Source organism: Phyllobates terribilis, unplaced genomic scaffold (assembly GCF_046119375.1).
Source record: "Phyllobates terribilis strain yellow unplaced genomic scaffold, ASM4611937v1 Scaffold_11__3_contigs__length_659146591, whole genome shotgun sequence".
Classification (NCBI taxonomy): Eukaryota; Metazoa; Chordata; class Amphibia; order Anura; family Dendrobatidae; genus Phyllobates; species Phyllobates terribilis.
In genome coordinates this window covers 303910575-303932085 of record NW_027362771.1, presented here as the reverse complement: position 1 = coordinate 303932085, position 21511 = coordinate 303910575, and the positions used below count along the sequence as shown (strand labels likewise).

At 40.7% G+C, this 21511-nt stretch overlaps 1 protein-coding gene across 1 annotated transcript in view; it reads left to right on the top strand.

Annotated features, from left to right (window-relative positions):
- The first annotated feature begins 235 nt into the window (after positions 1-235).
- Positions 236-21511, top strand: part of PLXNA4 (plexin A4) — a 1035275-nt gene continuing 1013999 nt past the window's right edge. Inside the window, exon 1 of the mRNA XM_073652480.1 lies at positions 236-1098. The gene's annotated coding sequence lies outside the window, so the exon portion shown is untranslated. The remainder of the gene's footprint in view (positions 1099-21511) is intronic.

The window sequence follows — 21511 nt, the reverse complement described above, 5'->3', positions numbered from 1 at the left end:
TGGCACTGAGCCCATGCCATATCTTCCCAGCCTTTAGCCCTCCTAGCTCAGGTGGTATCACTATGACCCAGCTTGGTCCTGCTGCACATGGAGGGTGATATGCATGAACAATGTCAGTATATGTCCACATCTCCCAGCTCTTCTGCACAGCAGAGAATAAAGGCAAGCATATGTGTCTCCTTCCTGAGATGCTGGCTCTGTGCTGGCAATAAAAATGTACAATTAGCCCAATCAGACTGCAGATCCTAGATGTCACTGGTGAGTAAGGAGGAGGAGGACTCTAGCACAAGCCAGGCAGCTGGAAGTTGTAGGCATTGCTAGTGTCTCTGTGCAGTAGAGCACATACATCCATCCAGACTGCACTCACACACAGACAGACAGCAAACTTTCATGTCCATGCATCTAGAAGAAGCCTGCCAGGGAGGACCTTCCAGGGAATGTATGGGGCTGGCATTGTAGGTGGCAGGAGCCGGCATCTGCTGTAACTGGAGAGGGACCTGTCCACCTGGCACTGGGTGATTGGCGATCCCTGCTGTGCATTTGGGAAGCTGGTGCTCACTGACTGGATCTATCTCTCCCCCCACACCGAGAGCAGAGCCGATCTGCAAGGAACAGAGACCCAGAGCAGAGACGATCTGCAAGGAACAGAGACCGAGAGCAGAGCCGATCTGCAAGGAACAGAGACCCAGAGCAGAGACGATCTGCAAGGAGCAGAGACCAAGAGCAGAGCCGATCTGCAAGGAGCAGAGACCGAGAGCAGAGCCGATCTGCAAGGAGCAGAGACCAAGAGCAGAGCCGATCTGCAAGGAGCAGAGACCGAGAGCAGAGCCGATCTGCAAGGAGCAGAGAGGAGGCAGCGAGAAGAGGCTGGATCATCCGTGCCCAGATCCCCCTGCTTCCAGCTCTGCGCCCTCCATCCAGGCACACAGAGAGGTGTGCGCCCACTGCATAGGATCTACCTGCCTGCTGGGCACCGTGGCATCGGGAGATCTGCAGATCTGGAGCGATTTCTTGGAATATTAGTGGATTGTGATGTTGGGGAAGGGACCATCTGCAGTGTCAATGCGGCTGCACTGAAAGCACAAGCTCATCTCCCAGGTAAGGAGAGACTGAGGGGGCAGGAAGGGGCACAGCAGATGGCAGTATCACTAGCACACGTAGTGCCCAGCAGAAGAAGCTATGGCACAGGCTGTATATAGGTAGGCACTTGCTGTGCCAGGGGGCTGATGCACCTGCACGTTGCCCTGGCGACTCTCGTGCACCTGGCTGCTTTCTAGGGGATGGTGGAGGGATCGCTGCCTCCTCCTCTATCCTGGCTGCTTGTAATGGCAGTGGATTAGCTTTCCTGGGCACTGGGGTATTGCGGTATTACAGGAGATCTGAGAAGGCTGGCATAGTGCTTTACTGTAACACAGCACCACATATTACCATGCCTCTGTACATAGAAATCATGGGGCCCCATGGCAAAAGTCCGATTACTCTGCCTAAAAACACAAAAATATTGTGACTAAAAGAATCAGAACAAATACATGATTGTTCTTCCATCAAATCAGCGCTATAGAAGAGTCTCTAAGGGTAACCTTGTTCCCCTCGTCTTGCTTCCCTTTCCCTTGTATTAATGTCCCGGTTCCCTTACACTTTGTGGTGTGCGGAGATCACGACACTTCCACACTCTGAGCCCATTAAAATAACACAAGTTTCTTAATTACATTAATAACTATATACATATAATGACTATCGCTATGAAATCACTACGCTAATATTATTCACATTTCTAATACATTCTTCATCTATTATATTACCTTTTACCCCCACACAACACATACACATGGCCCTTCTCCAACCTGGAAATGCTAACTATCCCTATATGTAAAGGGGAACCAAGGATGTAGGGGTTATAGCATGGGGGTAAATGATCAAGGCATGACAGGATGTAGAGGAATACTAACAGGAGGAGAGGGTTTCTATAGCAGAGGGTCAGAGACAGTAAGGGTTAAAAGCTCAGTTTGGGTAGTGCAGGCAATGCTTGCAGCCTAGGGTAGGAAGAGAAAAGGGTTAATGCCACTCAATGCCTAGAGGTTTATGGTAAGAAAAGGAAAGGGCATGTAATGCTCATTGTCCAGAGAGTGAACGGGTTAAGAACTGGATCCATGTACTGCAGGTTGCCCAGGGGAGTGAAAGAGTTAAGGACTGGATCCATGTACTGCAGGTTGTCCAGGGGAGTGAAAAGGTTAAGGACTGGATCCATGCATTGCATGTTGCCCAGGGGAGTGAAAGGGTTAAGGTTTGAATCCATGTACTGCAGGTTTCCCAGGGAAGTGAAAGGGTTAAGAACTGGATCCATGTACTGCAGGTTTCCCAGGAGAGTGAAAGGGTTAAGGACTAGATCCATGTACTGCAGGTTGCCCAGGGGAGTGAAAGGGTTAAGCACTGGATCCATGTATTGCAGGTTGCCCAGTGAAGTGAATTGGTTAAGGACTGGATCCATGTACTGCAGGTTGCCCAGAGGACTGAAAGGGTTAAGGACTGAATCCATGTACTGCAGGTTGCCCAGGGGAGTGAAAGGGTTAAGGACTGGATCCATGTACTGCAGGTTGCCCAGTTGAGTGACAGGGTTAAGGACTGGATCCATGTACTGCAGGTTGCCCAGGGAAGTGAAAGGGTTAAGCACTGGATCCATGTACTGCAGGTTTCCCAGGAGAGTGAAAGGGTTAAGGACTCGATCCATGTACTGCAAGTTGCCCAGGGGAGTGAAAGGGTTAAGCACTGGATCCATGTACTGCAGGTTGCCCAGGGCGGTGAAAGGGTTAAGGACTGGATCCATGTACTGCAGGTTGCCCAGGGCAGTGAAAGGGTTAAGGACTGGATCCATGTACTGCAGGTTGCCCAGGGGAGTGAAAGGGTTAAGGACTCGATCCATGTACTGCAAGTTGCCCAGGGGAGTGAAAGGGTTAAGCACTGGATCCATGTACTGCAGGTTGCCCAGGGCGGTGAAAGGGTTAAGGACTGGATCCATGTACTGCAGGTTGCCCAGGGCAGTGAAAGGGTTAAGGACTGGATCCATGTACTGCAGGTTGCCCAGGGGAGTGAAAGGGTTAAGCACTGGATCCATGTACTGCAGGTTGCCCAGGGGAGTGAAAGGGTTAAGGACTGGATCCATGTACTGCAGGTTGCCCAGGGCAGTGAAAGGGTTAAGGACTGGATCCATGTACTGCAGGTTGCCCAGGGCAGTGAAAGGGTTAAGGACTGGATCCATGTACTGCAGGTTGCCCAGGTTAAGGAATGCTCCTTTTTTAGGGGTTTATAGCAGGGAAAAAATGGGAATGCAGGCAGTGCTTGTTGCCTAGCAGTTTTTAGAAGCGGAGGAAAGGGTTAATGCTGCTTGTTCTCCAGTGGGTGGAGAAATAATGCTTAGACCAGCTCCTTGTCTAAGGGGAGTGGGGAGTGAATAGCTGTGAGTCTGGTCCAGGGGAGATCCTGTGAGTGCAGGGCCATGGAGGTGCTCCTCTGGTGATGGGAGCTTGGCACTGAGCCCCTCCATCTCACAGGCTGCATAGCAGCTGCATGGTGTGTCTGCCTCCATCAGAGGGACAGGCGACAGAGAGGTACCAGCTACTACTGTCCCTAATGTCCTTCAGATTAAATGCCCACACCCCGCAGCATCAGTGCCAGCCAATTACACCGCAATGAGATAGAACCTTACACAGAGGAACACTTCACTGGCTATCCCACACAGGGATACTGGGCATCAGTGCCCATCTCAGGGGTACATTGGAGTGGTGCTGCTCTCTGGCCATCAACACTGCTGTCTTCTACTCTATAGTAGTTCTATATATTATGGTAGTCGGGAGGATTATACCAGTGCATATATGAGCTAAGAAAAATGACACTTAATACCGCCATACTGTGCCTCAGTAAAATAAGCATAGTAGTACTATAAAATACACATACATACACTTGTACTATAACGGGATTACATAGTATACACATATAACCCAGAGGGCATCTTTGGCTTCCTGCTTGACTTCCATGTCCCCTCAGGGCAGGATACTGCAATATATGGAAAGTCACATCGTCCTGTACACACGGCATGTGAACGGTACAGGGAAGACCCCTTCCTCTGACTTCCAAATATTGCATCTAATATAATAATATATCATCAGGCAGAGAAGTTTCATACTATAATGCTTCAGCACTAAGAGAATCACATGTCTGTAATCTGCCCTGCGGAGAGAATATAGAGGCTGAGTATAGATGTGCATGACCATCCCCATAGCACAAACCTACACCCGTCTGAGGGACCACACTTAGACCATGTTCACACATTCCTGATAATTACCACTCCGGATTTGATTACAAATCCCTAACGAATCTGCCACAAATCCATAAGTAACACTTTTCCTTGCAGATTTTGCTGCAGATTTCATGCTTTATTAGAAAGCGTTTAATAGGGTCAAATCCGTAATGAAATCTGCACAAGAACGAGTCTGCTGCAGATATGAAATCCGCACCGTGCTTTCATTTTCGTGCTGATATTTTTCTGCAACGTGTGAATGGGATTTTGAAGACTTTTACTTTTATTGTATTGTAGATTGCTGTGGAATATGCAGTGCGTGAAATTCACATAAGATCAATGGATAGTCAAGATCTATCTATCTATCTATCTACCTACCTATCTATTATCTATCCATCCTGTATTCTATGTACTCACATCTCACAGTATAGAGTAAATCTCCCACAATGAATGATGTGTATAAGCCTCCGGTAAAGATCCCCTCCAGAGAGGCGGCTTATGTACACAGATTGGGCTGTGCATGTTAGTGCAGGAAGCAGCTTCCCCTCCAGTGTTATATTGGCTGCTGCATCATCTTCTGTGCCTTCCACAATCCCAGAGTAAAACTGCCGGTCCCTGTATTGGGGATTACTGCAGCGTGCTCCCAGAATATGGCCTGGCATGGTGCAATGCTTATCAAACATCACATAGATCTGTGACTATTAGCAACCCCCCCTCGTGCTGCACTGGTGCTGAAGACAGATTTCCTGCTCACAGCTTCATTAAATCCTCCGTACTGGAGTCTGAAGAGTGATGTATGGCCTAGCTTTATATTTATTGCACGCTACAATCTGCTTTATGCTGATGTTGTCATAGATTACACCTCTGAAAGGCAATTAGGATTTAAAGAGCAACGTGTATGGCGCAGCCAGGAGCAGGCATTTAAAGAGCAACGTGTATGGCGCAGCCAGGAGCAGGCATTTAAAGAGCAACGTGTATGGCGCAGCCAGGAGCCGGCTCTGCTCCTTCTCTACATTATAGATAGGATGGGTTCTCCAGACCTATGCCATCATATACTGACCATAGGTCTGTGGGCCCCACTGCCAGGGAAATCTGATGGCACCTGTATTTTTGTGAGATGTTGGCATCTTCCACCTCTCCCTGTGTGAAGCAATCTTTAGCTATTCCACTCTGCTGATGTTTTATAGATAAGCATGGTTGCTGTGTTGAGAGTACATCCTCTTTACAGATTAGTTCAGTTTACACTTTAGCATGATGTGGATAAAGGTTTTTAAGAGGGTGCCAGGGACTCTGCGGCGTGCTCCTGCCGTCTCCCCTCAAAGCCACCTCTTAGCATTAAAGCGGAACCTGAAATGAATTATTTGAGAGATGTAATGTAAATGTTTAAGAGGTACAGATGTGCCTGTTTGTCAGTAAGAGCCTCGCTAATAGATGACTCTTGCTATTCATTACATTTGTACTCTCGGACATGCATCAGCAAACCCTCAAGCCTCACAATTTACAGCATGCATGATTAGTGGGCTTTCCTGGAAGAGATAGCGACTACCATATATAAAGCGGATGCTAAGTAATCTCTGCGCCATGTGTCATTTGTGCCGTATGATTTAGGATAATTATCATCACAGTGCATCCGTAATATTGTCATCAATAAGATATTAGATGTGTAATAGTTTCCCTGCATTTCATTACTGCTAAGTATTTGTGTGTGTGTATATATATAATATATATACACACAGAAAGACACGCAGAGGTACAAACATACACACAAGCACAGACAGATACACTCATACACACAGATATACAAACATACACAGACACATATACAATGTGTATATACAGACATATATATACAGATACATATACATATGTGTATATACATATACACATATACAAACACACACAGACATGCACACACAGACATGCAAACATACACACAGACATACAAACACACACACTCACACACAGACATACACAAAGATAGAAAAACTCACACACAAACACACACAGACAGATACTCTCACAGACACACAGAGATGAAAATATACACACAAGCACAGACAGATACATTCATACACACAGACATACAAATATACACACACAGACATGCAAACATACACACAGACATACAAACACACATTCATACACGGACATACACAAAGATAGATAAACTCACACACAAACACACACAGACAGATACTCTCACAGACACACAGAGATGCAAATATACACACAAGCACAGACAGATACACTCATACACACAGACATACAAATATACACACACAGACATGCAAACATACACACAGACATACAAACACACATTCATACACGGACATACACAAAGATAGATAAACTCACACACGCACACATACAGACATAGAAACACACACACAAAAACACACAGACAGATACACTCTCACAGACACACAGAGTTGCAAACATACACACACACCACAGACAAATCCACTCATACATACTGACATAGAAACACACACACTCACAGGCAGACACACAGGCAGATACATACAAACACACTGACATCGAAACACACACACATACACACACAGACATAGAAACACACACACATAGACATACACAAACATAGAAACATACACATATAGACATGCACACAGACAGATACACTCACACAGACACACATAGACATACAAACATATATACACACAGACATACACACATAGAGAGATGCACACACACACAGACATAGAAACACACACATATACATACATACACAGTCAGATACACTCACACAGACATACACAAACATATGCGCACACACAGATATACACACAGACAGATACACTATCACAGACACACACGGGCATACAAACACATATACATACATACACAGATACACTCACACAGACATACAAACATACGCACACACACAGACACACACAGACACTCTCACAGACCTTTTTTATAACCTTTTTACTATTTAAACAAGAAAACAACTATTGGGTAAATAAGCAAAATGTATCATCTTATCTAAAACTTTGCTATTTATAAAACATATAGTTATACTTCTTTGTGTGTTATATTTTCTATGGCTTCTGCACTGCTTGAACTCTTATTTTCCATTGTTTTCTGAAAACTGCATCGCTGATGTAACAATGCCATGTGCTTGGGATAGCACACACTGGTGTATGGGAAGGCAGCATGTGTGCATATACTGCAGAGCCAGATCCAGGCGTATTGTTTCAGCAGCACAGCATAGCTTATGGGTTTTATCTAAGGCTACATTGTGCTCCGCCAGCAGCCGCAGTTTAGCAGACACTGTCTCTCCAGCACACTGTTAAAGAAAACGGTCACGATCACTGCAGTAAAATACTCAGATATATTGCACCTATTATGAAGCAGTTACCTCCGGCCACTGACATTGCAGTCACATGGATTTGGCATGGGCTTTTAAAAGGAAAGTCCAATCAGACCTCAATAACTGATTGGCAATTCTTTGCCAGATGAAATAATTATTGTTATGAACTTCATTAAAATTGACAAGATTTCTGCGGAGGATAATAGTAGGGAGACCTGACTTATGGAGTAAGATGCTGCATACTCCAACTCCTCCCTCTTGTCTGCATACTGAAGGGCACTAGCACTTGGCATAAAATAGATGCCAGATGTGTGTGATCTCGGCACTGCCAGTTGTTCACGTGCCGCAGTATACCATATTACATTTGTCTATGCTGACTAAAAGAATAATCATTATTATGTTTTACGCTGTTTTCAAAATTAAAGTGGTTGTGTCATAATGAAAACCCCTTTAGAACATCAGCGGCCCATGTGTATCCAGCTTCAGAAACCGATTAACGAACAGTAGTAAATTATTGCTGGAAGCTGGGTCCAATTAATGGCAACCATTTAAAAGCTAATGGATAGAAGCTGCTCTCCATGCTGGGTCCTGAGCTGGGGTCCCCCTTTTGAAGCCCTAATAGGGTATGCAGACTTTTGTATTAGAGGGCCAACCTCATAAAATTCCATTGTGTTGATATTGACTACTTGACACCGTGTCAATAGTATTAGTCCTCTGTTATGGTCTTCAGGCTTCTCAATGACTTGTTCATCATTCCTTCGGTAGTGTCCATCCATGTAGTTGTTGGTCTTCCTCTTATGTTTTAAAAAGTACTTGCTCCCTAAAAGCATTGTCTTGTTGCTTCTACCGCCACCAAAGTCAACATAATAAAACTCCTTTTGGTGCTAAAAGTCTGACATGTCCAGGAACTGTACTGATTGTAATACTCTGTAAGCTTTCATCCACTTTTTTGACAGGGTTTGTCAGCATTTTGTTGGCACAGTAGGTGCTGGAACTTCATTTCCTAAGTTCTTAAGTTGTCTTCCAGTTGTGCTTCTATTCAAAGGACAGGCTTGACTTATTCAAGGATCCTCTCCTTTTTTTTCCATTTTACAAAATCTTCACTAACAGTAATCTTCAAAGACATACATGCTTTCCCTGTACTGCCAGACTTACCTGTACTATAAGGAATATGTCAGTGTAAGTGGTCATTATACATATCAATATAATATGCATTACTAAAAATAGCATCTGTATTGTAATTGTAATTTATAAATGAAAAGAGTGAACTTTCACAGAAAATCTACTATCATTTTACAACTGTATAAAATGTACAGGATGGTGCCATGGACTGACTTCCCTAAATGAAAGGTCCACTGGGAGGAGACTAGTGCGGACTAGTTATGTTACTACTTTGAGTATGATGTCAATTACTGCTTCTCCATGTCCATGTTGTCTTATCAAAAAGATCTTTTCTAAATAGTCAGCACTTTTGAGAATTACTTTGCGCAAAATATATGTAATTACCAACCATATGGAAACTTCCCACACTGCTCATCTTATATCAGCAGAGTGTTCTTGCTATTTTTTCTTGTTTCTTTACATCTACGGTATATCCTGTTGTTTAGATAGTGTCAACATTTTCCTCAACTCTGTAATGAAATTGTCATCACTCGCATTAGTCCCTTTTTTGATGGGACTCCAGTTCTGATTTCTTACATACACAAATTAGGCCAATTTAATACAGCTGTATGGGGCCAATTCATCAAAGCTTTTCAAAGTGATGTCAAAATTTTGAAAAGTGGAGTTGTGCAAAAATGAAGCGACTTTTGGTGATTTCATGCCAGTTTGAATCAGAAAAGGGCGGTGCTTGGAGGAGCATGGATGGTGCTTAGCCATGCCTGCCTATCCAGTTTGTTAAAACTGCCACAGCAGAAATGCTACTCCAGTCTGTGACTGGAGTAGCATTTCTGGTGCAACACACTGAGATGCACACCACTCAGAAGAAGTGCCGAATTCATTAAGTAGTATGTGTCTTTTAATGAATTTGGCCCCTTTGTACTCCATCAAGACTTGCGTAGCACAAGCGTACACTACACAAGTCTTGATGAATTGGCCCCTATGTCTTTAGAGCGTGGTAGGTGACTGAATCATCCAGCTGAAACTCAAACAATCATACAGAGAACATACAAACTCCATTCACGTGTTTTCCTTCACACTAAAAACTTCAAGGCTTCAAAAGATAACTGAAATCTGTAAAAAAAATAGCAATTGGTGATGCATATGAAATTGGCATACTATAGTTTGTACAAGGTTTGCTCTTAACATTCTCCAATCTCCCCGATTTCAGTAGACTTGTGGAAGTGAATGACCTGGTCTTGTTTTGTCATGCCTTCCACAGCATGTTAGCTTTCCGCCAGTCCAGATATTACAGCTGGTTAAGAGTCCTGCATATCCTAAATAAAGTTAAAGAGGTTGTCAACTACTCGGACAACCCCTTCTCAATCCCTATATTGTCCCCCGGTAAAATAACAACACCTATACTCCCCTACGGTGCCAGCGCCGTTCCATCCCTGGAAGAGCCAGTGCCAACATCAGCGGAATGACCCTGGCACTGACACTGGCACCTGAATATAAGTGTTATTATTTTACCAGCGGAAAACATAGGGTTCAGAAGGGGTTGTCCTAGTAGTGGAAAACCCCTTTAATATTTGAATAATAAAAAAAAAAATAATATAATAGAGTATAGGTAAATATAACATTTTGCACAATATTGCAGAGAAAGATCTACAATTATTATTATTATGGTCTTTTATGAATTACCATTAAGTATTCACATTTGACTACTGTAGATATGCACGTAGTGATAGGGAGAGCAAATCCACTTCAATACCTTTATGTTCTATCTTGTTTATTTGTTATATATAGTATGTGTCATTATTTTTCTAGAATGTTTAGGACATTTTTTTTTATTATTTCCTACTACTGATTGTTGAGTTTTGCAATACGAAACCTTCAAATGGCTCAAGGGACTCTATAGCATCTATACTCACTATTTTTGATTATGTTAATGAGGGATGTATAATATATCGATAAACCTAATAGGTGGAGTAAAAGTCGGGGGGCTACTAAATAATGTACATACATTACACATGTACAGCATACATTTAGAGGAAAATTAAATTTCATTTTCTGCCTCGTGTGTCAACACTGTGATGAATACAAGTTGAATGTTAACGCATGATGTTCATTACATTAACCGATGCAATAAAATTGGCTTCATTTGTATGTGTGGGTGATGGGTCATAGGGTCATTTAACAGGATAATGGAAAGTCTGCCTTGTAAATGTTTATTGCATTCTAATGTGGAGTTTTACATTAGCTTTGAGTGTAAGTAATCCAGTGTATAATCAAGAGAAGGTTTGGTTTTCTAGTGACAGTTTATTGAGATAAAGGAGTTGAAGGCCGTTTGTTAAGAGTTTGCATAGAGTAGGACAAATTTGTAACAAAGGTCATTAATAGTGTCCACCATAAGGTTACATGATGTATTGTACTACTTGCATAACTTATTACAAAGTGATATTTATAACCATTGTTACCTTTTGCTCTATAAAGTAAACACTAAAGGTTTCACATACCTTTTGAATTAACCTGTAGTATTGACACTCATCCCTTTCCAAAGTCATGGTCAGCCTCTTGACATTGTGCATTTCTTTTAAATATTCTGAATAAAATGGGAGCTGCTGAGAATCAACATAATTAGCTCTAATAGATGGGAACTTCAGCTTGTTTTTATACTCACATGTGGAGGTCTGAATGTGTGTCCCACACAGGTGCCCTTCTTTACCTTTCCTCTAGGCTGGATATATCCCAAAATATGTGACAAGAGATGATCAGCTTTGTAAAAAAAAAGCATTTTGCCAAATTCTGTTGGCAGATGTCCAAGCTATATGTGTCTCTATGTGACCACCCAGTGGTTGTGGTGTGTTTTACAGCTCGTTGAGGGTTTTGCTAGCCTCATGTTAATGTATTGAATTTCTATTGTGAGACATTGACCAAAATGTCTCAAACATTCCAGGTCTGGGAGCAGGATTCAGAAAAATCAGCTCCAACACATATGTAAAAAATGTATAAAACGATAGTGCTAACATGAAGCTAAGTTAGGTTCAGAGTAATGCAATAAAATAATCTAAGTCCCAAAATTGAGACGTTTAGCAAAAGATAGAGGTGCAAGGCTCTTAGCCAGATGTAGAAAGTAATTCAGTAACAACCGCGCTTATCAGAACATTTATTGCAGAGTTTACACATACGTTGTTAGATTTGACAACCTAGAATGAAACCTAGAATTTAACCTGAACAAATACCCTGTAATAAATAAATAAATAAATAATAGTAGGATATATAAATAACATAAGGTACTTAGTTGACACTGTTTTGATGAAAAGATCGTGAAATCATCCCACTGTGACAAGGTGTACCCATCAGGATGGTCCCTAACTCTTACTATTTGCCAGCAGACCACAGAATACACGGGGGGCCGAGCAGGATCCAGACTTAACTGTTTCTGCAAATATATAGACAAGATGCACAGTGCAAAAAGTAGGAGACTTGCCCCTTTATGTACAAAGTGCAAAAAGCAAAACCAAAGAAATGAGCCGAAACACTATTTGCAGACAGAACCTACATCATTTAGTTTTTATTCTAGATTATGTCTGTAAATAGCCACAATGTGAATGTGCACCTACACATTGCACTTATACCAACATGTGTTCTTGCTCATTTCTTTAGGATTCATTTTTATTCTCAGATTTGAACCTAGAACCATAGCCATGAAAGGCTATGTAGGTCCCTATGTAAGATAAATATCAAAAAACTGACTGGCACTTCCAAACAAAAAAAGACAAGTGTGAACAGGTGCCAGCTAAGAGAGACATTCTATATAACTAACAAATTAAAACTGCACTCTGAAACCCTATAATATATAAATATTGAATATATGAAATTAGAACTACATTACTGCAATATTATTTTATTTAACTCACTTATATAGCGCCATAAACTCCAGAGTGCTTTACAGATATCATCATCAATGTCCCCATTGGGGGTCACAATCTGATTCCCTATCAGTATGTCTTTGGAGTGTGGGAGGAAACTGGAGTAGCCAGAGGAAACCCACGCAAACAGGGGGAGAACATACAAACTCCTTGCAGATATTATTCTTGGGGGGATTTAAACCCAGGACCCCAGCGCTGCAAAGCTGCAGTGCAAACCACTGAGCCACTGTGCTTCCCTAAAAAAAATTAAGGTACTTAGCACACAAATTGGCCAATTCGTGTGAGCCCAAGAGCCAGCGACAAGACGTACCCCTTTGTTGGGATCCGAAACCTATGATGCCTCTATGTGGGCAGGTAGGATCAAGCTCTATTTAACAATGCCTTAGGCTGATGAGAGGAGTGCTCAGTCAGAAGGAGTGTTCTACAAATATATTAAAGAATTGACCGGCACTTCCAAACAGAAAAAAGACACGTGTGAACAGGTACAAGCTAAGAAAGCCATTCTATGTAACTAATAAATTAAGGCTGTACTCTGAGACACTACAATGTGCAAACATTGAATATATGAAATTTAAACTGCATTACTGCTGTAGAAAGCATGTTAAAAAATGAAAGTACTTAGCGCTCAAATTGGCCAATTCATTTGAGCCCAACAGCCAGCGACAAGGCATACCCCTTTGTTGGGACCCTAAACCTATGTATGTGTATGTAAGTCCCTGTTTCACTCTGGGTTCCCAAGAGATGATGACAAGTAAGGGAATAGATGAATAACAGAAAGTTTATCTGGTGCTCTGATCTTCTGTATTTTTTACATGATAAGGTGACCATATTGTAAAGCAATTACTTTTTCCAAAGACAGTCACATTTATTTTAATGATGGGATACACCTTGGGACTCATCTTTCAATTCAGCAGCAGTGCACAGATAATCCTGCCAATGTAAAACAGACCTATTCCCTTATATGAGTTCTCACGCTTCTGATTATCAGCGGAATATAAACCCAGTGTTCAGCTCAGAAAGTCGTGATGGAAATCTAACATCATGAAGCTTTAGTACATTAGTTCCACAGGAGAGATATGTGTGGCAAAAATGGAACAATTCATCAAATGCTTGATATATCTTATGAAAAGTAATATCACTTTATGACAATGATACATCAATGTCTTATCACCTAAATAAGCCTGATCATTTATTGTATTTTTCCAATACAGGAAAACAAAAAAAAATCAATCCAATTTAGGCATTGCAGTACTATACTTTTGGAAAGCCTTTTAAAATTCTCCAATATTTACCATGCAGTGATTAGTGATTAATAAAGAAATGACTGCTGGTTGGTTTTTCTTCCTAGTTGACCACTAGGGGGTGATATTGTTTACATGAAATGTTATACTGCAACTGTGGGCCCTGTAGTAAAAGCACAGTGGGGACTCACTGACACCCAGTAACCACCTTTAACACCTTCATGAAGGGTCTTGTGTGTCATTTCTTCTCTTCCCTGGTTTCAATTCCTTGCACCCCGGTTTTGCCCCCAATGTAAGTCAATGCCATTATCTTAAAGTCTTCTGAGTATGGCTGCCACAATCCATTACGTTGAACTGTAGAACTTTCTAATCTTTTAAGCTTTCAAAATCGAAAAAAAAAGATTTTAAACGAAAAACAGGACATTTTTTAGAAATACAATGTGCAAATGTTTTCCTTTCTGATACAGATTTCCATTTGTCTTATTTGTGGTTAGATGTAACTCGTGTGCGATAAAAGGTAAGTGATAGTATAAATTCAGGACATCTGCCTCATATGACCCTGCAGGGAGATTTCTCAGCATATTATAGCTACTTTGACGTTACTTCGTGTATAATGTTGTGTATCATGTCACTATTCAGGGGGAACAGCACACCCATCCTCTTCTTGGCATGCATTGATGAGTGATGATTTTGGCTCATTTTAAACAATCTGACATGTAGATAGTTTTACAGTTTTTCCATAGTAAATATCATCATAATTTACATCTTAAAAAGAGCAGCTCAGTGTTATGTGCTGCCTGGAATCAGAGAGCTCATTTTAATGGGCTCATTACAAAACAATGGATGGATGTGTATTCAAAACGCTAACAGCCCCTTCCAGCCAATTTATTCAGGATCAGAACATGGAAAACTCTTTATTTAAATGTTCATCGCTGGGACATTTTGAAATAATCGCTGGGATTATCATTATATTGTCTGGAACTGTGTCAAACCCTTTCTTTTAAAGAACCACATGTTTTATCCAAACTGTAAATTAGAATATCATGACTGACTTTTGGTGGACCTCACAGTTATTTAATTTACAATAAGGGATCATTTTCAATTAAAGTTATCCTGTATAACTGTAGTTTCAGATTGGAGAATTTGCTCCATTGAAAGCAAGTTTTGAGAGATCTCCACTTCTATTTGGTTGGTTGCCCTTCTATGAGATTTAGGCTAGTGTGTATATATGTAGGCAGGGCTTGTAATAGGTAGGAGTAAACCAAGCAATTGTACAGAGTCCCTACCTCCAAAAGAAATCTCCATGAGATCCCACACAACTGCAGGGTTGGTGGGTCGGTCTGGCTGTGGCTGACTGCCATTACAGATGAGAAACTACTCTGATAATGCAAGGCATTGTTAGTGCGGTTTCTGAGGTTAGAAGAGAGGAAGAACCTTTGGTGACATCATGGTCAAGAGACTAAAGATCCTTCACCCTATCAGATCATGGAAGAACTGAAGAGGAGGAGAGAATCTGTTATGTACTCTACACTGTGTGGGTATATGTAGCAGGGAGTGTATTTCTAACATATAGTTAGTGTGTATAATGGAGTGTGTATGTGTATAACATACAGTGTTTGCATGCCTGCATGTCTAATTTAGAGTATGTTTTCTAACATACAGTATGTTTGTGTAACATACAGAATGCATAAGTAAAATACTTTGTGTGTGTAGCATGAAGTATGTGTTTGTGTAGCAGAGTGTGTGTGACGTATAGTGTATGTAACATGCAGTGTGTGTGTGTGTAACATACAGTTTGTATGGAGAATGGCGTGTGTGTGTGTAGCATGTGTGTAGCATGATGTGTGTATAACGTACAGTTTGTATACAACGTGGATTGTGTTTGTGTAACATACACTGTGTAGCATGGAGTGTGTGTAGCATACAATGTGTGTAGCATGGAGAGTGTGTGTGTAACATGCAGTACTGTGTACTATGGGGTGTGAGTGTGTAATATACAGTGTGTGTTGAGAATGGAGTGTATGTGTGTAGCATACAGTGTATGTATCTAGTATCCACATATAAAAATACTGTCAGTGCAGACGAAAGCTCACAGGTGGAAACATGTTGGCAAAATGCTCATTCATTGGGTGATTGGATAGTTTATGGCAGAACAAAAATTACTGCTCTTGGCAGCACATAGTCTAGTGTAAACAGGAGATATGCTGCCGATAACATGATATTGTATGGGGACAGCGCAATCGTATTATCAATCATTCTATCCGTGCCATTCTTCTTCATTCTGTATAGGCTGGCAAACAAGCACCAAACGACTTGAAAATAGTCGAACAGCGCCCATTTATTGGTTTGAAATAGGGTCCTGTAAATGCACACTAAATGGTTCTAGGTAATAGTGCACTAAGTTAGCATTTTGGGACCCCACTTTTAATTTTGCCCTGGGCACTTTGTCTAACACTCGCCTTGTGTATAGGTCTATACTATCCCCCATGACTGAACAATATCACGTTGTACCATATATTGTACAGCTCTACTATATTTTTTGTCAAAAAAACACTGAGGGAACATTTGATAAATTAATTCCAATATTATTGTTTGGTCAAAACCTAAGTTAAAATCCCCTGTGAGTTGTCTTATATATTCAATTTAGTCATTTTTAAAATAGAAAATCTTCAGAATTATTCAGTGATACATCCCCTACTCCTATATACCGTAACTACAAAACTAGGGTGACTTACAACTCATATGGGTTAGATATATTGTTTCTTTTTTTTTTTTTTTACTCAATCGAATTTCTAATAACATGACAGTAAAGGACAATTCAAAGTCTTCTATGAACAGGTGGCTTTATTTAATAAGTATGTTTAGATTAAGTTAACTAATTGACACATATGACGTAATGTGTAACTGATGGTGGATTAAGCAGCTCTAGAAGGAATCATAATTAGGTGCCCAATTACTCTTCTTGTGAATCTATACTATACGTACAGTTTTATTCTTAGAACAGCTCTTTTCTGGATTCCTCAGCTATGCTCACTAAAAGCTGATTATTTCCTGATACATATTTCACAACCTAATTTATCATATTTCCCACTGCTAAAATAATCTAATAGGCGAGCAATGAGATATTTTGTTGCAGAAGGGACTAACGGCGTCCCACCAGCTGGCTAAGCCTGTTGGTTAACATCAAAGGAGGCAGGAGCTGTGAGCGCACATTGGTCATTTAAAATATCCTTTTTATTCCATTATACAGAGCTTTAAATCTGAAATCCGCAGCTTAGAAATATGAATTTTGTGGCTGCTGTTTCTGTTTTAGAAAGTTTGCATGTACTGTAGAAATTAGTTGATAAGAGTTTTATTTCCATGGGTTGGATGAGCTGAAGAGAGGAGTTCTCTTGATTATTTCTCTTATACATGTAGAGAAAAGTCCTTCACCGTTGAAGAATGCTGTAAAAAAAAAAAATGTAATATTGAAATAATGTTGTCACATATCGAAAACACATACTTACTAACACAATAGAAAAAAAACCTCTTCCAGCCGGATGCAGATAACCCGTATTAGGGAGGTAGCCCAGATTCAAACTCCTGAGGAACATCTACTCACACTCCTATGCTCCATAAGGGCAAATGCTCTGCATTGTGATAAGGTTTCTATAAGGTGTTAATCACACAGTTACTTGTTACATAAAGGATATCATGAAAGAACACAACATTTTTCGTGTCTACTCCCACAATATTATGTTCAGATACAGACCTTGTCAAGAGACCTTGGTTAGTGAGTAACGGAGAACATATTTTGATGTAGAAGAACGCCTTTCTGAGTACAATAGGACTAAAGTATTTTATCAGTCTATAATCCCTTACAAAACTGAACATTAAAGTCAGTAGTAAAAGAATAAACTGCCATTTCACTTGTCAGATCAATATACCTACTGTATTTGGTAGAACATTGGCTTACAACGTGATAGTCATGGAGTCAGATACCATTAACAATGCATCTTGCTGTCCACTTCTGATGAAAGTCTAATAAATGTACACCTTGATCCCTACACAAACACCATAATCACACAATGTCACAAAGCTTTGTAGATGGCTCTGTTCATGAAACCATAAACCCTGCACCCTGATGGAAACCTAAAAAAATGAGTTATATGACAGACGGAACAGGAAAATACAGAAATATAATTTGGCTTTCTTGTGTCGATCACAGTGTGCAATACTACACAAGGATGTGTGAGGTTGCTCAGTATTTGTGTTCAAATGACATCAAAGTTCTTTGATGATCTAGAGTTTTATGGTGAAGGTTTTACGGGGTAGGCCACCAGGTTTATCCCTAATCCATAAACATCAAACAATTGAAAAAAAGCCATGGAAAACAGGGAAGTATGATGAGAACTGGCCTATAGGGTATTCAAGGGTAGGACACGACTGAATGTATAGAATCAAAATCAGATGCTCTAGAAGTCCCATGTAGAGCTGAAGAATGGATTAGCAATAGTTTGGACCAGCGTGTATTCATATCCTTTAGATAAAATGTACAATAAGTAACAACATGATGGAATTGTATCTTTCAAATGATGCAGGTACAGATATGGCAGTTCTCTTCCTGCTGATGATTATAGTTTTTTAAGGCCCTTCCTAGTTAGAACGGCACAAGATCTCTGTTGGGATGTAATGCTTAGGGATAAAGTATTGGTGCTGGTGTTCAAGTAGCTGCAACCGTACATTACAGTATGATCAATCAGCATCTACTCTACTGCTGATCAAGATGAGGATCAACGATCAGGAGAACTGCAGGATAGAACACTTACACTAACAGTAGGGTCAGGTATATTGATTAACATACACTTACCATGCAGGTGAAGCACACGTGGAGTTAATTGCATGTTATAGGCCGTCTACTGAAGAGGATTGCCATCTTCTACTATAATAAATACATTAAAGAACATGACATGCTGGGCAGCTTAGAGTATCCTGCAAAGACGATCTGCTAATACCCAAAAACCAACTTGTTGATGGAAATCTAATAGACAACTTTAGCTTTTCATTCCTGTGTTCCAGTTGCAGACAGCAGACCCCAAGCGCCTGGTGTGAAAAGGGTTTTAAAACAAGTCAAATTAAGTTGCAGCAAAAAAAAAAAGGACAGTGAAAAAGACAATACTTATCTGTCAACTCATGTATGATAGGCTCAGCAGCAGAGTCATCTCAGATCAATGTAACTGTTGTCTACAGAAAATCAGATGTTTGGATCCTGAATAATTGATTCATGATGACAAGGAGACACGTCCTTATATTTAAGGGACAGGGAAGCCTACATTAATACATAGCTATTACCTGTAGACCAAATGCAAGTGTTTGCATGGTAACCATTCATGGTATAAAGCCACTTTTACCCCAATTATGCCAATAGTTCCTAATTAAGAGCAGAATGGTATGAGGACAGGACGCTGAGCTATTATACCAAAAGAATATTGTGCTATTTAGTTATTAGCTGATAAGACAGAATACAAAGGACTGTATGAAACCAGTGTATTTATGAAACCTTTGCCTGTCTTTATTCCCCTACTAAAAATTAAAGGGGTTGTCCACAACTCGAACAACCCCTTCTGAATTATCATAGTCCCTTCATGTAAAATAATAACAACTGTACTCATCTCCAGTGCAAGCGCTGTTGCATTGATGTCACCGCCTGCTCTCTCAGGGCTTGCGTGACATTATTATGTCACGCGAGTCCTGCAGCCAATCAGCATCTGTTTGCCTCTCACTCCCTGCTGATGAAAATGACAACCGGAAGAAGTGAGAATTGCTGCTACTCTGGATGTCAGTTACGTCCGAAAGAAGTGAGACAGAAGCAGCCATTAATTGGCTGCAGGGCTTGCGTGACATAATAATGTCCCATGAGCCCCGAGAGAGCAGGCGCTGACATCACTGTAACGGCGCCCGCACCAGAGTTGAGTACAGCTGTTATTGTTTTACATGAGGGAAACTATGATGATTGAGAAGGGGTTGTACAAGTCGTGGACCACCCCTTTTAAATTGGACACACAAGCTGTAAAAGGTTGACCTCTTCCCTAAATCTGTGATTTAAAGTAGCACAGTTTTTAGAGTTCCTAGAGAGTAGAGGGGAGAGGAAGTACATTTTGGCACCTCTGTCATGGGCATCAATACTTAAAAATCTAATTTTAAGAATTATTGACACGTTGAATTGTATCAATTAAATTATACCTGACAAACCACATATGTTATTTCCTAGATTTCAACATATTTAAGAAAGTATTGAAAAAAGAGCAGGTTATCCAAGCAGGAATGATGCGGCAATAACCAATGCTGTTACATGAAGGCAGTGTGGGCCTTCAGTATAATGATTACATAGGGCATCATAAAGGATTACACTAGTGATTTTATCGACATGAAACTGTTTGTGGTGCTCAGAGTGAAGGGATGCAGGGCAATGAATTAGCAGTGAATCAAGTCCCAACTGATGTAATGAGAGCAGGAGCGGTTTACTGTAAATTAAAAATATCTGGCAGGGCCGAAGGGAACATAACTCAGGTCCTGGAGCTCTTATGGCTTCGGCTTCAGTTAAGTAGCTGCTCTCAAAGCAAATCATGACACTGCTAATGATTGATCTGCTCTATTATTAGGAAATGACCATTTAAAAAAACAGCTGAACTGCATATTTTAAGCATAGCACTATGCGTGTGCCCTCAGTAAATGTCATTATAAATACGGTATCACCAAAATCTCAGTATACGTTACTATTAAAATTATAGTCCCACTTCTGCACTAAATCAGAACGGTGATGGATCAGCAGGTCCCTAGAAGTTATGTTTCCTAAATGGTCTTCCATTATGAGTGGGAACAATTTGTGAAATACCCACGGCTGTGGAATACAATTCTAATCCCTAGCAGAATACAGATGTTATTTCCCGGGCCTGTATTCTGTGAATGAGCAGAGCAGACAGCTCCTGTAGGTCCCATGAAGTGACAAATGATGCTCTTATGGGTCAACTTACTATCCTTTGATTCAATCTGTTTTTGGGTGTCAAAGTCCGTTAACAGAAATTTAGAAAATTGGAAAACAAGTCCACTCATAAAAATATTCTATTGATGCATAGCACAATCACTACAATTAATGCCTTTTTTTGACCATTACAAAATAAAAATAATTTGGGGCATGTATGTTGTGGTGGTAATGGCTGTATGCCATTGTCTCATACGTACAGGTCGTATTCCTGCCCTGATCATGTCAAAGATGAAAAGAGTTGGAAAAATGTGTCTTTACAAAACTAATCTAAACTTGGTTCCATTTATTTTATCGCTGTTTTCCCACTGCTTGGGTGACATATAAGTTCTATTCTCAAAAGATCCTTTTATACTCAAAAGGAATTTGGTTCCAGAAGGAAAAGCAAAAACAATTTTCACCACTGCCTCAAGGGGGCAAAGTCATTTCTATCTCCCAACGAGTAATTTTTCCCTGGATTGACATTACATGTGTTGTGAAATTACTTGTCCTCTGTTCTTTTACGAGTTCACGTCTTGAGGAACATAACTTTGCAGCCTTGTGTTCTGCTTTCTTTCATCTGTGAATGATGCTGGCTGTTAATTCATATGG